Source organism: Oncorhynchus kisutch, linkage group LG11 (genome assembly GCF_002021735.2).
Source record: "Oncorhynchus kisutch isolate 150728-3 linkage group LG11, Okis_V2, whole genome shotgun sequence".
NCBI classification, from domain to species: domain Eukaryota; kingdom Metazoa; phylum Chordata; class Actinopteri; order Salmoniformes; family Salmonidae; genus Oncorhynchus; species Oncorhynchus kisutch.
The window spans coordinates 42,500,879-42,515,535 of NC_034184.2; the positions used below are offsets into that span (position 1 = coordinate 42,500,879).

General features: G+C 42.3%; 1 long non-coding RNA gene across 1 annotated transcript; it reads left to right on the forward strand.

Annotated features, from left to right (window-relative positions):
• Positions 1-5,734: 5,734 nt before the first annotated feature.
• On the forward strand, positions 5,735-7,531 carry LOC116376235 (uncharacterized). The gene is made up of 3 exons (XR_004211632.1): positions 5,735-5,834; positions 5,984-6,069; positions 6,244-7,531. It is a non-coding gene; the product is annotated as an uncharacterized LOC116376235 (long non-coding RNA).
• The last annotated feature ends 7,126 nt before the right edge of the window (positions 7,532-14,657 follow it).

Below are 14,657 nucleotides of genomic sequence, written 5' to 3' on the forward strand. Positions count from 1 at the left end.
AACTCGTCAAGGTATTTCTGTGCATTCAAATTGCTAAGGATAAAATGCAATTGTGTTCATTGTCTGTAGCTTATGCCTGCCCATACCATAACCCCACCGCCACCATGGGGCACTTTGTTCACAACGTTGACATCAGCAAACCGCTCGCTGACACAACGCCACACACATGGTCTGACATTGTCAGGCCTGTTGGACATACTGCCCAATTCTCTAAATGATGTTGAAGGTGGCTTATGGTAGAGAAATGAACATTCAATAATCTGGCAACAGCTCTGGTGGACATTCCTGCAGTCAGCATGCCAATTGCACACTCCCTCAACTTGAGACATCTGTGGCATTGTGTGTGTGACAAAACTGCACATTTTAGTGAGGCCTTTTATTGTCCCCAGCACAAGGTGCACCTCTGTAATGATTATGCTGTTTAATCAGCTTCCTGATATGTCACACCTGTCGGGTGGATGGATTATCTTGGCGAAGGAGAAATGTTCTTGAACAGGGATGTAAACAAATTTGTGCACACAATTTAAGAGAAATCTGCATTTTATGCTTATTGCACATTTATACAATCAGTGGTGACATGTCATTCAGGGCTTGTTTTTCAGAAAATTATATTTAAACCCAGCAAAGAATGAAACGTCCCTTTTTCAGGACCCTGTCTTTCAAAGATAATTCGTAAAAATCCAAATAACTTCACAGATCTTTATTGTAAATGGTTCAAACACTGTTTCCCATGCGTGTTCAATGATCCAGAAACAATTAATGAACATGCACCTGTTGAACCGTTGGTAAGACACTAACAGCTTACAGACTGTAGGCAATTAAGGTCACAGTTATTAAAACAGTTATTAAAAGGGGTCTCTCTTTTCCAAGCTTAAAAGTATAAACATTTACACACAACACCATGGGCCAGAAAATATTTTATACATTGGCCATGCTGTCAATCCAGCATGACTTCTGCTGTGTTCAAAACAACTGGAAACTCGGAACTGGGAAATCTCAGACTTTAGTGAGTTCAAGACAACTGGGAACATGGAAAAAAAACAAGCTTGTACTGAACGGTTAGAACGGTCATCCATCTCGGAATTCCAGGTCGGGAACTCGGGCCTCTTTTCTAGAGTGCCGACATGAAGATCACCGATGTCATGATTCGATCTTGTTTTTTACAAGTTCCCAGTTGTCTTGAAAGCACCATCAATCCAGAGAATGCCAGGTTAATCACAAAGTTTGCACAGCACAACAACGGTGAGTAAAAATATGTCTTGTATACTGCTGCATAAATTATGTAATATCCCAGGGAGATATGTGTTTTTAACCTTTATTTAACTAGGCAAGTCAGTTAAGAACAAATTCTTATTTTCTATGACGGCCTAGGAACAGTGGGTTAACTGCCTTGTTCATGGGCAGAACGACAGATTTTTACCTTGGCAGCTCGAGGATTCGATCTGGCAACCTTTCGGTTACTAGTCCAACGCTCTAACCACTAGGATACCTGCTGCCCCAACAGAAGCAAGCTGACATAAACAAAAAATCACAAAACCTTGACTCTTGCGATACAGGCATTTGGAATATAGGACAAAAACATAAATTAGAATTAATTTGATATATCACCCAGCCCTAGTTAGACTGAATTTAAAATAGATTTAAATTAAGATTTTGTGTTACTGGCATACACACAATACCCTCTAATTTCAAAGTGAAATTGTTTTAGAATTGTCTTGCTTGAATAAGTATTCAACCCCTTTGTTATGGCAAGCCTAAATTAGTTCAGGAGTAATAATTGGCTTAACAAGTCACATAATATGTTGCATGGACTCACTCTGTGCAATAATTGAGTTTAAAATTATTTTCATCTCTGTGTCCCGGACATACAATTATCTATAAGGTCCCTCAGTCGAGCAGTGAATTTCAAACACAGATTCAACCACAAAGACCAGGTAGATTTTTCAATGCCTCGCAAAGAAGGGCAACTATTGGTAGATCGGGGGGGAATCAAATAAAAAAATAAAAAAGACATTGAATAACCCTTTGAGCATTGTGAAATTATTACACTTTGGATGGTGTAAAAATATACAGGTGTCCTTCCTAAATCTGTTGCGGAGAAGAAGGATACCGCTTAAGGATTTCACCATGAGGCCAATGGTGACTTTAAAAACTGAGGATAAATTAACAACATTGTAATTACTAACCTAGTTGACAGAGAAAAGAAGGAAGCTTGTACAGAATACAAATTATTCTAAAACATGCATCCTGTTTGCAATAAGGCACTAAAGTAAAACTGCAAAGAAATTGTCTAAAAAAGTATTTTATGTCCTGAATACAAAGCGTTATGTTTGGGGAAAATCCAACACATCACTGAATACCCATCTTCGTATTTTCAAGCATGGTTATGGCTGCATCATGTTATGGGTATGCTTGTCATCGGCAAGAACAACAGAGTTTTTTTGGGGGGATAAAAATAAATGGAAAAGAGCTAAGCACAAACAGAATCCTAGAGGAAAACCTGGTTCTGTCTGCTTTCCAACAGAGAGGTGGCTTATGACAAATTCACCTTTCAGCAGGACAATAACCTAAAACTGGAGTTGCTTTCCAAGACATTGAATGTTTCTGAGTGGCCTAGTTACTGTGTTGACTGCTTGAAAATGGTTGTATAGCAATGATCAACTATCAACTGGAAGAATATTTAAAAGTGTGCAAATATTGTACAATCCAGGTGTACAAAGCCCTTGGAGACGTACTCAAGAAAGACTCACAGCTGTAAATCGAGAACATGTATTGACTCAGGTGTATTGTATTGACTCAAACCAAAAACCGTGGATAGATGGCAGCATTCGCGCAAAACTGAAAGCGCGAACCACCGCATTTAACCAGGACAAGGTGACAGGGAATATGGCCGAATACAAACGGTGTAGTTATTCCCCCCCATAAGGCAACCAAAAAGGCAAAGCATCAGTACAGAGACAAATTAGAGTCGCAATTCAACAGCTCAGACACGAGACGTATGTGGCAGGGTCTACAGACAACCACGGAATACAAAGGGAAAACCAGCCACATCGCTGACACGGATGTCTTGCTTCCGGACAAGCTAAACACCTTCTTTGAGGATAACATAGTGCCACCAACGTGACCTGCTGCCAAGGACTGTGGGCTCTCCTTCTCTGTGGCTGATGTAAGTAAGACGTTTAAGCGTGTTAACTCTCGCAAGGCTGCTGGCCCAGACAGCATCCCTAGTCGCTTCCTCAGAGCATGTGCAGACCAGCTGGCTGGAGTGTTTACCGACATATTCAATCTCTCCCTATCCCACTCAGCTGTCTCCACTTGCTTCAAGACGGCCACCATTGTTCCTGTACCCAAGAAAGCAAAGGTAACTGAACTAAATGACTATCGCCCTGTAGCACTCACTTTTGTCATTATGAAGTGCTTTGAGAGGCTGGTTAAGGATCATATCACCTCTAGCTTACCTGTCACCCTAGACCCACTTCAATTTGTTTTCCGCCCCAATAGATCCACAGACGATGCAATCGCCATCGCACTGCACACTGCCCTATCCCATCTGGACAAGAGGAATACCTATGTAAGAATGTTGTACATTGACTATAGCTCAACATTCAACACCATAGTACCATTCAAGCTCATCATTAAGCTTGGGGCCCTGGGTCTGAACCCCACCCCGTGCAACTGGGTCCTGGACTTCCTGATGGGCTGCCCCCAGGTGGTAAAAGTAGGAAATAACATCTCCACTTCGCTGACCCTCAACACTGGAGCCCCACAAGGGTGCATGCTCAGCCCCCTCCAGGACTCCCTGTTCACCCATGACTACGTGGACACGCACACCTCCAACTCAATCATCAAGTGTGCAGACGACACAACAGTAGTAGGCCTGATGACCAACAATGACGAGACGGCCTACAGGGAGGAGGTGAGGGCCCTGGGAGAATGGTGCAAGGAAAATAACTTCTCACTCAATGTCAACAAAGCAAAAGGAGCTGATCGTGGACTTCAGGAAACAGCAGAGGGAGCACGCCCCTATCCACATCGACGGGACCGCAGTGGAGAAGGTGGAAAGCTTAAGTTCCTCTGCGTACACATCACTGACGATCCAAAAGGGTCCACACACACAGACAGTGAGGTGAAGAAGGTGCAACAGCGCCTCTTCTACCTTAGGAGGCTAAAGAAATTTGTATTGGCCCCTAAAACCCTCACAAACTTTTACAAATGCACAATTGAGAGCATCCTGTGGGGCTGTATCACCACCTGATACAACAACTGCATCACCCGCAACGCAGGGCTCACCAGAGGGTAGTGCAGTCTGCCAAACGCATCACAGGGGGTAAACTACCTGCCCTCCAGGACACCTACAGCATCTGATGGCACAGGAAGGCCAAAAGGATCATCAAGGACATCAACCACCCGAGCCATGGCCTGTTCACCCCGCTATCATCCAGAAGGAGTGGTCAGTACAGGTACATCAAAGCTGGGACCGAGAGACTGAAAAACAGCTTGTATCTCAAGGCCATCAGACTGTTAAATAGCCATCACTAGCACATTAGAGGCTGCTGCCCTATATACATATAATTAGAATCACTGGCCACTTTAATAATGGAACACTAGTCACTTGAAAATTGTTTACATACTGCTTTAGTCATCTCATATGTATATACTGTATTAAATTCTACTGTATTCTATTGCCATTCCGACATTGAGAAATATATATTTCTTAATTCTATTCTTTTACTTTTAGATTTGTGTGAATTGTTAGATACTGCTTCACTGTTGGAGCTATGAACACAAGCATTTCGCTACACCTGCAAAAACATCTGCTGAATGTGTATGTGACCAATACAATTTGATTTGATTTTGTGTGAATACTTATGTAAATGACATGTTTTTTTTTTGCAAACATTTCTAAAAACATGCCTTCACCTTTTAACTATGAGGTATTGTGTGTAAATGGGTGAGACAAAATCTATGTAATCCATTTTGAATTCAGGCTGTAACACAACAAAATGAGGAATAAATCAAGGGCTATGAATACTTTCTGAAGACACGGTACTTCTACTGGTAAACAGTTCACTGTTTGTTTAATTTGTCACCAGGGAGGTTGGCCTTTCTTCGTGAAATGTTTAGTATAAATTGAAACGGCTATGCCACTAATAAGAAAAAGGATTGCTTCCTTTTCTAGCCTATTAAATACAGATGTAGGCCTACATCACAATCATATAGCTGTGAAGGTGGACACGTGAGTAAAGTGTGGTGTTAGAATATCGATCATGGTTATGCCGTTCAGGACACCCCTTATGTTCCTGGACACAACTACACTGTGATGGAATCACCCAGAACACTCAAGTGTAACTTGAGGTCAGTCAGAGACTGACTTTTGAGCAGTCCTCCCCTCACCAACCTCTTGTGGTTCTTAACTAACATTTTGATTTTGTCTACTAACAACCCACTCATGGCCTTTACCTTGATGTGGTGAGTGGGCTTCAAACCAAGACAGACTATTCATTTATCATTTATTTAAAATGCTCAGATAACCACCTGTGTGTGTGTGCCCTTTCCCTCTCCCTTCTGCTGGTCTACTTACTGTATGGTGTGACTGTCGCAGCTGCAACATAACTATTCAACACGAGTAGTAATTGGACATTCGGTGTGAATTGAACTATGAATATTGCTCCAGTGTTAATGTTATTGTGTGCCACTGGGTGTGCTGCGTTTTGATATAGTTTGTTATATGCAGGTGACCTTACTCGGATGCAGCATGTCAGCCCTACACACCTGGTTGCCTTTATTTGGTTGATATCTTATCTGCAATAAGAATGGAGGAAACAGAGACAATGGTAGGATGCCGCCCAGGAGGAAGCCCTGCAAAGGGATTTTACCATACTTTCTCATTGGCGTGATTGTCATGTCCTCTCTCTCTCGCTCCTCTTCTCTCTGTCACTCCTCTCCTGTCTCTTCTGTCCTCTCTTCTCTGTCTCTTCGACAGCACATGGCCTCGTGATCAAGTTCAACGAATGTGTGAATGCCACAGACAAGTGAGCCTTCAACCCTCTCCACAAGGCAGCTCAGAAGGTAAACATAGTGAATGTATGCATGTGTTATATCTCTCTAGTTGCACAAGTGTTTGACTTGCAATGGCGTAGTCTGGTCATAATTCCCATCTAATATATTTTGACACAATTGGCTAGGGAAACCCCTTTTTCGCCCAGTAACTCTCCCTCGGACCATATTCTCCTCCTTCCTCAGGCTGATGATATGTGCCCTGTTTATGGACACTATGCCCCCAGATGCAGAGAAGAGGGATCACCAGCTCAGCTCATCAAACTGTCCAATTTTTACAGGGGACAACAGACTTGATCGAGGTCTTCACGGTCCAAAAAGCCTGGTAAATGACCTGATAAATCCTACCCCCGCAAACCTATGTGAACTTTTACGTTTGCGGCATATTTCAGAGATAAAATAACCAACATTAGGTGGGTTAACAGTCAAGCAAGACCTGATGTGAAGTTTGATATGTGCCCTAGCCGACCACTGGTTGACACGAACATGCTGACACATGCTGACACAACGAAAGTGATATCACAACTTGAGCTTTTGACCTGCCTTCTCAATCCTATCCCCACCACCTTCTTCAAAACTGTTTTTAATTGCATACCTGAAGAAGTGCAAGCTATTGTTAATCACTCCCTTGTTAATCACTTCCTAAAAACTGCTATGGTGAAACCCCTTCTGAAGAAAAGAAACCTAGATTCTTCAGCTCTTGTCTATTTTCAGCCAATCTCCATCCTTACATTCTTAAGCAAAATTCTGGAGAAATGTGTTTACGAACAGCAAAGTTATTTTAGTGCCAACTGTATTTGAATTTTTTGTTGTTGAAAAATTCCAATATGGTTTTCGGGCCCACCCCAGCACAGAGACTGCCTTAGTTAAAGTGGTAAATGATCTTAGAGCCAACACAGATGCCAAACAAATCTCTGTCTTTGTACTCTTGGATTTAAGTGCCGCATTCGACACTGTTGACCATGATGTCCTTCTGGGCAGACTGGAGTGATGGGTTGGCCTCTACGGTCCAGTTCTAAATTGGTTTAGGACCTATTTAACTGGTCAAGAGTTGTTGTTTTTTATCACCCTTTGTGACAAAAAATGATGCCGAAGGAGATGGCTGCCGTTTTACGATCCCGTAACCAATTGTGCGGTTGTGTATGTTTTTTCGTATTCTTTTTAAAGTTATTTTGTACATAGTGTTTCAGCCACCGTGTCTTATGACCAAAAAGAGCTTCTAGATATCAAAACAGTGATTACTCACCCCATACTGGAGGAATACTTTTTCTTCAACAAGTCTGAAGGGAATGATTTACTTCAGACACCCCACAAGGCCCTCATCCCCATAATTCGCAGGAGAAAGAGACGGAAGTATCGTGGACGAAGACCCAGGTGCCTTGTTAGTATCCGCCGCTGAGATGGTAATCTACCTTTACCATCCGTCCTATTAGCCAATGTACAATCAATCCATAATAAAATAGACAAACTATGATCACGTGTGTATATACTACCAACAGGACATTAAAAAACGATATCTTATGTTTCACCAAGTCTTGACATAAAGTCGACAAGAAATACATACGGCTAGTGGGTTTTATGCTTTTTTGGCAGGACAGAACTGCGGCCTCTGGTAAGACAAGGGGTGGCGGTCTATGTATATTTGTAACAGCTGGTGCACAAAATCTAAGGAAGTCTCAAGGTTTTGCTCGCCTGAGGTAGAGTATCTCATGATAAGCTGTAGACCACACTATTTACCAAGAGAGTTTTCATCTGTATTTTTCTGAGCTGTCTACATGTCACCACAAACTGATCACACTCAATGAGCAGTATATGGCCATAAGTAAACAGAAAAATGCTCACCCAGAGGTGGCGCTCCTAGTGCCTGGAGACTTTAATGCAGGAAAACTCATCTGTTTTACTTCATTTCTACCAGCATGTTAATTGTGCAACCAGAGGGAAAACAACTCTAGACCATCTTTACTCCACACAAAACTACTCCACACAAGACTACTCTCCCTCGCCCTCCATTTGGCAAATCTGACCATAATTATATCCTCCTGCTTACAAACAAACAACTAAAGCAGGAAGCACCAGTGGCTCGGTCAGTAAGAAAGTAGTCAGGTGAAGCAGATGTTAAGCGACAGGACTGTTTTGCTAGCACAGACTGGAATATGTTCCGGGATTCTTCTGATGGAGGAGTACACCACATCAGTCACTGGCTTCATCAATAAGTGCATCGAGGACGTCATCCCCACAGTGACCGTACGTACATACCAGAACCCATGGATTACAGGCAACATACGCACTGAGCTAAAGGGTAGAGCTGCCGCTTTCAAGGAGCGGGACTCTAACCCGGAAGATTATAAGAAATGCAGCTATGCCCTCCGACAGACAATCAAACAGGCAAAGCGTCAATACAGGACTAAGATTGAATCGTACTACATTGGCTCTAACGCTCATCAGATGTGGCAGTGCTTGCAAACCATTAGACTACAAAGGGAAACCCAGCTGCGAGCTGCCCAGGGACGCGAGCCTACCAGATGAGCTGAATGCCTTTTATGCTCGCTTCGAGGCAAGCAACACTGAAGCAAGCTTGAGAGCACCGACTGTTCCGGACGACGGTGTGATAACGCTCTTGGTAGTCGATGTCAGCTAGACCTTTAAACAGGTCAACATTCACAAAGCCGCGGTGCCAGAAGGGTTTATCAGGAAGTGTACTCAAAGCATGCGCAGACCAACTGGCAAGTGTCTTCACTGACATTTTCAACCTCTCCCTGACTGAGTCTGTAATGTTTCAAGCAGACCACCATAGTCCCTGTGCCCAAGGAGGTGAAGGTAACCTGCCTAAATGATTACCGCCCCGTAGCACTCACGTCGGTAGCCATGAAATGCTTTGAAAAGCTGGGTATGGCTCACATCAACAGCATCATCCTGGATGCCCGAGACCCACTCCAATTCGCATACCGCCCCAACAGATCCACAGATGATGCAATCTCAATCGCACTCCACACTGCCCTTTCCCACCTGGACAAAAGGAACACCTATGGGAGAATGCTGTTCATTGACTACAGATCAGCGTTCAACACCATATAGTGCCCACAAAGCTCATCCCTAAGCAAAGGACCCTGGGACTAAACACCTCCCTCTGCAACTGGATCCTGGACTTCCTGACGGGCTGCCCCCCAGGTGGTAAGAGTAGGCAACAACACGTGTGCCACGTTGATCCACAACACTGGGGCCCCTCAGGGGTGTGTGTTTAGTCCCCTCCTGTACTCGCTGTTCACCCACGACTGCGTGGCCAAACACGACTCCAACACCATCATTAAGTTTGCGGACGACACAACAGTTGTAGGCCTGATCACCGACAAAGATTGAGACAGCCTATAGGGAGTAGGTCAGAGACATGGCAAGTGGTGCAAGGACAACAACCTTTCCCTCAATGTGAGCAAGGTAAAGGAGCTGATCGTGGACTACAGGAAAAGGCGGGCCGAACAGGCCCCCGTTTAACATCGACGGGGCTGTAGTGGAGCGGGTCGAGAGTTTCTAGTTCCTTGTTGTCCACATCACCAACAAACTATCATGGTCCAAACACACCAAGGCAGTCGTGAAATTGTATTGGTCACATACACATGGTTAGCAGATGTTATTGCGAGTGTAGCGAAATGATTATGCTTCTAGTTCCGACAGTGCAGCAGTATCTAACAAGTAATCTAACAACTCCACAACAGAACCCTAATACACACTAATCTAAGTAAAGGAATAGAATAAGAATATATAAATATATGGATGAGATAAAAAATACACTATCCCAGGATAGGTGCAACATCCGAGATGACGTACAATGGTTCAACATCCGAGACACTCCCCCACACATCTTGTCTCAGAATCGATCTCTATGGTGGAAAATTGCAAGATTATGTTATAATACTTTTATTGCATCAAATGGTTGCTTTATGCTACAGAATAAGGGTTTGCTATAATGCTCATATGTGTGTGTGTTTTACTGAGGATGGGCCTCTGGGAGATAACACTGACAAGAGATTTACAATGTCTTGTGGGTGATAAAACCTAAAGAGACCGCATTCCAGAGCATGAGTTAATGTTTCTGTTCTCTATGGTACCAGGGAGAGATGACCCCAGGGCCATACGCTGGTCTGAACAATGAAAGAAAACTGTTGACACAGCAGATACTGTCTGCTGTGAATTATAAGTATCTTTCATACAAATCTTAACCTTGTGACCCATTCTATACATCTGTTGTTCATCATGTAGGTTGAAAGGGGTGTAACTTGGCTATAAAATGCCTTTGTACTTTTGTCTCGGGGCTAACTCTGACTTGTGTGATAAGTTTCTCTCTCCTATTCTGATAGTAAAGAAATTAACCACCACATCTCCCCCAAGTCCAAAGGAGGGAGTGAATGGCGCACAGACACTGTGGAGACAAGTAATTGGTTCCCCATGAATCACATGGTTTAAAATAGGTAAAGACACATTCACATATGAAGACGATGTTCCCTCCTGTCCTCTTCTCTTTCTGATATTCTGCATATCACCAGGGACATGTAAAAGACAAGCCTGACTTCTCCCCTCTCTGGGCCCCAGGTCACTGAGGCCCATATAAGGGAGGAAGTGCAACTGCCAACGGCAGAATCCGAAAGGATACATTCTAACAACAAGAGTTCAACAGTTCAATCATATAAGCATATTATGTAGATAAGACATCTTAATTATCTATGCCACAAATGTCTGACAGAATTGTGTTCTTTATTTTCCTGTAAGAATTTGTGTAGTTTGCTACCAGCTTGAGCTCAACTTGCTTGTTGTTTTCTGGACAGTTAAATATTTTTTGACTAATTTATTGCATTATGACTAAACTGTGTACTGTGGTGGTTATGATCTTGTGAACATTTGTTTGAACCTTGCGCCCAGATTGTCCTAACTGAGGATGCTGTGTAGGACAGAGAGAAGTTGATCCACAACAAGATATGTAATGACTTGTAATGTCTGGTGGTGCGGACAAGTTTGCCTAAAATGAAAATATTTCAATGTCTGTCTTTTTAATTGAGTGTGCATGCATTAGTGATCTACTCTGTTAGTATTAATTTCAAGAGATTTCAGAATAGCGAAGTTTGGGTCTATCATTATTGCAAGTAAATGGATCAAAGCAAGCTAAACTTCACTCTTCTCTGATGCGAGTGACACATCCCTCTCTTGGAGTTGGGTACGAGCTGGGAAGGGCACTGGACATGCACAACAAGATCCTCTGTCTTTGCCCGACCCTCCTTCTGGAAAATGTAAGATTACAGTTTGACTTTGAGAAAAAATACCTGGTAACCAGTGACGATTAGTATTTGGTGCATCATTGATTTAAAATGAGCATCATTATGTGTAATTTAATGACATAATAAATATCACGGCAAGCTGTAAAACAGTTAAACAATCACACATTTGAAACAGTCACAACTTTATGTTGATTTGACCTTGTATAATATGTATTTCATCTTCATGTCCAGCGGCATGATCAGAGGGGCCGATGACGGGTCCCTGTTCCGGGTGCGAGACTACAATGAGGAGGAGGTGGAAGGCACCCTGGAAGAGTACTTAAACAGACTTGCCAAAGTCTGAGACGGTCAAACTGCACATCTAAGGTGCCGTCAAAGTATAAGAAAATATATAGTTATGATTCCCACTATGCTGTCTCTCAATGGTTTTTCAAAAATGTTTATGAATCAAGGTTTTTGTAGAGCTTTTATACATATGACGTATTATGAATATATGTTCTACATACAGTAAGTACATGTTTTGTCTCCATGGCGCATGGGCTTTTTTGCTCGTTGTAGTTTCCTTCATTTGGTAATCAGTAGATGCGAGTACCACTTTGTCCACTGGGTGTCACTTGCTCCCTTTTAAAAAACCAAGCAGGGCTCTTTTCATATAAAAATTCATGATATCCTAAAATGGACAGATGGTTGACACATTGAGTTTGTGAGCTATTTCTCACTGACACAACAAGAAAATGTGTACCAGAAGAGTACCAGAACAGGTGAATGATTCATTCAGTATTTCAAGCTTGGGCTCCATTTAGACTACTACCTTAGAGCTCTGTATTCCTATAAGGATAGATTTAATAGTGGAGTGGAGCCAGCTTGACTTGAATGTTAACAGGCAGCAGAGCTGTGGAAGGATGGCGGAAGCCTTTCTACACAGGGGAATACATTTCTGCTATATATCCCTAAAGAGGCAGCTGCCATTGTGGTACAAGCATTGTTGCCCACACAGAGTTGTCAGTACTCTTCACTTCCATCACCTCTGTAACTGTATCATAATCCTCTCCAAGTTCTTGTTTCATTCCTAAACTGTGACAGGTGACCAAGGAACCAGCCGGCTTTAGAGAAAGAATAAATAGTTTTTGGTTCACACTAGGCCCGTCTCTGGCAGTCTTGAGTATCATAGCGGTCTGTGTTTATTACAAAGTTAAGACATTCATTTTCATTGCTGCCAATAACAGGCCTTAACAGGCACCTCTCTCCTAAAACAACTTTGATTGGTCTTCTCAAGTTCACTCGCTCATATTTTATGGGATCTGAATGCCATGGCTGTTTATGGACCATCAGTACAGAGTTCCCATTTGTTTCACATCAGTACCAGTTGACAGAGCACAGTGATGAGGCTGTACCCAGTTGGAGGCACACCATTAGGCTCACGTAGCAAACCATCTGCTTCAGGGATGAATCCTCATCAGCGGTGATTAGGCACAGAATATCTGGCCTTAGGTCAGTGAAAACCTCAATGAGAGTAAGGACAACTCCACTACCCTGTGCGGAGGCTAGTTTAGGGATTCTCATGTTGTTCCTTTTTTCTTTTTCTTTTTTGAGAATTTTTGAATGGTCGATCCCTGACTTTTCAATTGGTAAAATTAGATACATTTTGGTGTGTTGCAACAATGCTATTTTACAGTAACTTCTGTTGCAATGACATGCATGTTACAGAGTAGCTCTCACTCTCTTATGTGGTGAACCTGAGGAGGGAAACTGGCTGGAGCTCTTTCCTACAGGAAGTGAGGACTCTAGTTTCAGGTTATTCTTGGGATCTCCATAACTTCCTCTGTTGAATATTATGCCAGGGTGGGGTCAGGTCACATTTCACCTCCGCCAGTCATGATTTGGCAAATTAAGGGCTTTGGGAGTTGAGGAAATGTTGATGGTGGGATAAGAGCGCTGAGATTCAGGGAAGCTACATGGGTAAGTCGTGAAAATTATGCAAAAACGACTGCAGGTCACCTATTACAGTAGTGGCATGAAGAGCTGAGTCTGAACCATTGGTGGTTGTCTCCTGGAATTCAGTTTTTATATTTGACACTTCGTAGCAAAGGGACAGTAGCTAGATTTCCATCCAATTGGCGACAGATTTTCATGTGAATATTCTAAAATCGATAAAAACATTATGCGCATTTTCCCACCAGAAATGTTTCCATCAAATGGACTTGTGTATAAAAGGCTGTGCGTTAATATTGTAGTGCACATAAAAATAACTTATGCGCTTAAATTCCCATCTACTGAATAAAAAACATAAGTTAAATCTAATTTTCAACTCTACTGATGGTAGAACAAATGTTGTTTGTGACAAATTATATATTGTGAATGTGCCCGCTCTGGTCTTGGCACGTGCGCTCTAGCCAACAGCTCGCAGACACAATGCGTGTATAACCCACACATGATGAGATCGTGATGGACAGAAAGAGCGAGATTTTTATTTGTGAAACCGCAGCCAAGCATCTATCATGTCACCAGAATAAGACCATCGCTATTTATTGGAAAGAAGCATCGAGCTCACCACCGTGCAGTTTCACCACCCTGTGACGTTCATCTTAACTTGTTTAATCTGTAACCTAATAAACTGCAGGCTTTCCCGAGTCGTAGTGGGAGGACCACACAGCATCCCACCCTGTCTAGCGTATTTAGTTTGTCGACATTTGGAAAGTTTACCGACAAAATTAGCTGTTCCCATCAGGCCTGTCGTGACATGTTTTTTTTAAAATCCTACATGTACTTTACTCGCATAAAAGGGTTGGATAGAAACCTGGTTTGTGTCAAAGCTAAATGGACAATACATTTGCGGTTTTCAATTGCTTGATTGAATTGAGCTGTCACGCTGTGGTCATGTAATTTAGGTATAAAGACAGGTATGGTACGTGTTCTTAGATCTTCTGTAACTGTTGTCTGTATCATATCTAAACTGAAGTGGAAGCATTTGGGCAGTTATACCAGCACTGTGTACAGGAAATAGTTCACAACTTTATTGCACACAATTCAGTATAAAAAAATAAGACTCATTGCAAAAAAAGAACACATACACATTCCACATATAAATTGCAGACAATAAATTACATTTACAACTTCAAAATACAGTTGCGCAAATCCATATTCTTATTCGCTATTACAGATTTAGGATCTTAATTTAGGAAATGTAAGGGAATTTGATTACCCTGTTTTGGGGGAACTTTGCTGCAACGCAGGACATGTAAAATGTATGTATTTGAAGTTTAAATAGGCTTCTGAAGATTAATTGACATTTTAGTAATTTCAGACTTGATTTTCCCTGACAAAAATGTCCATGAA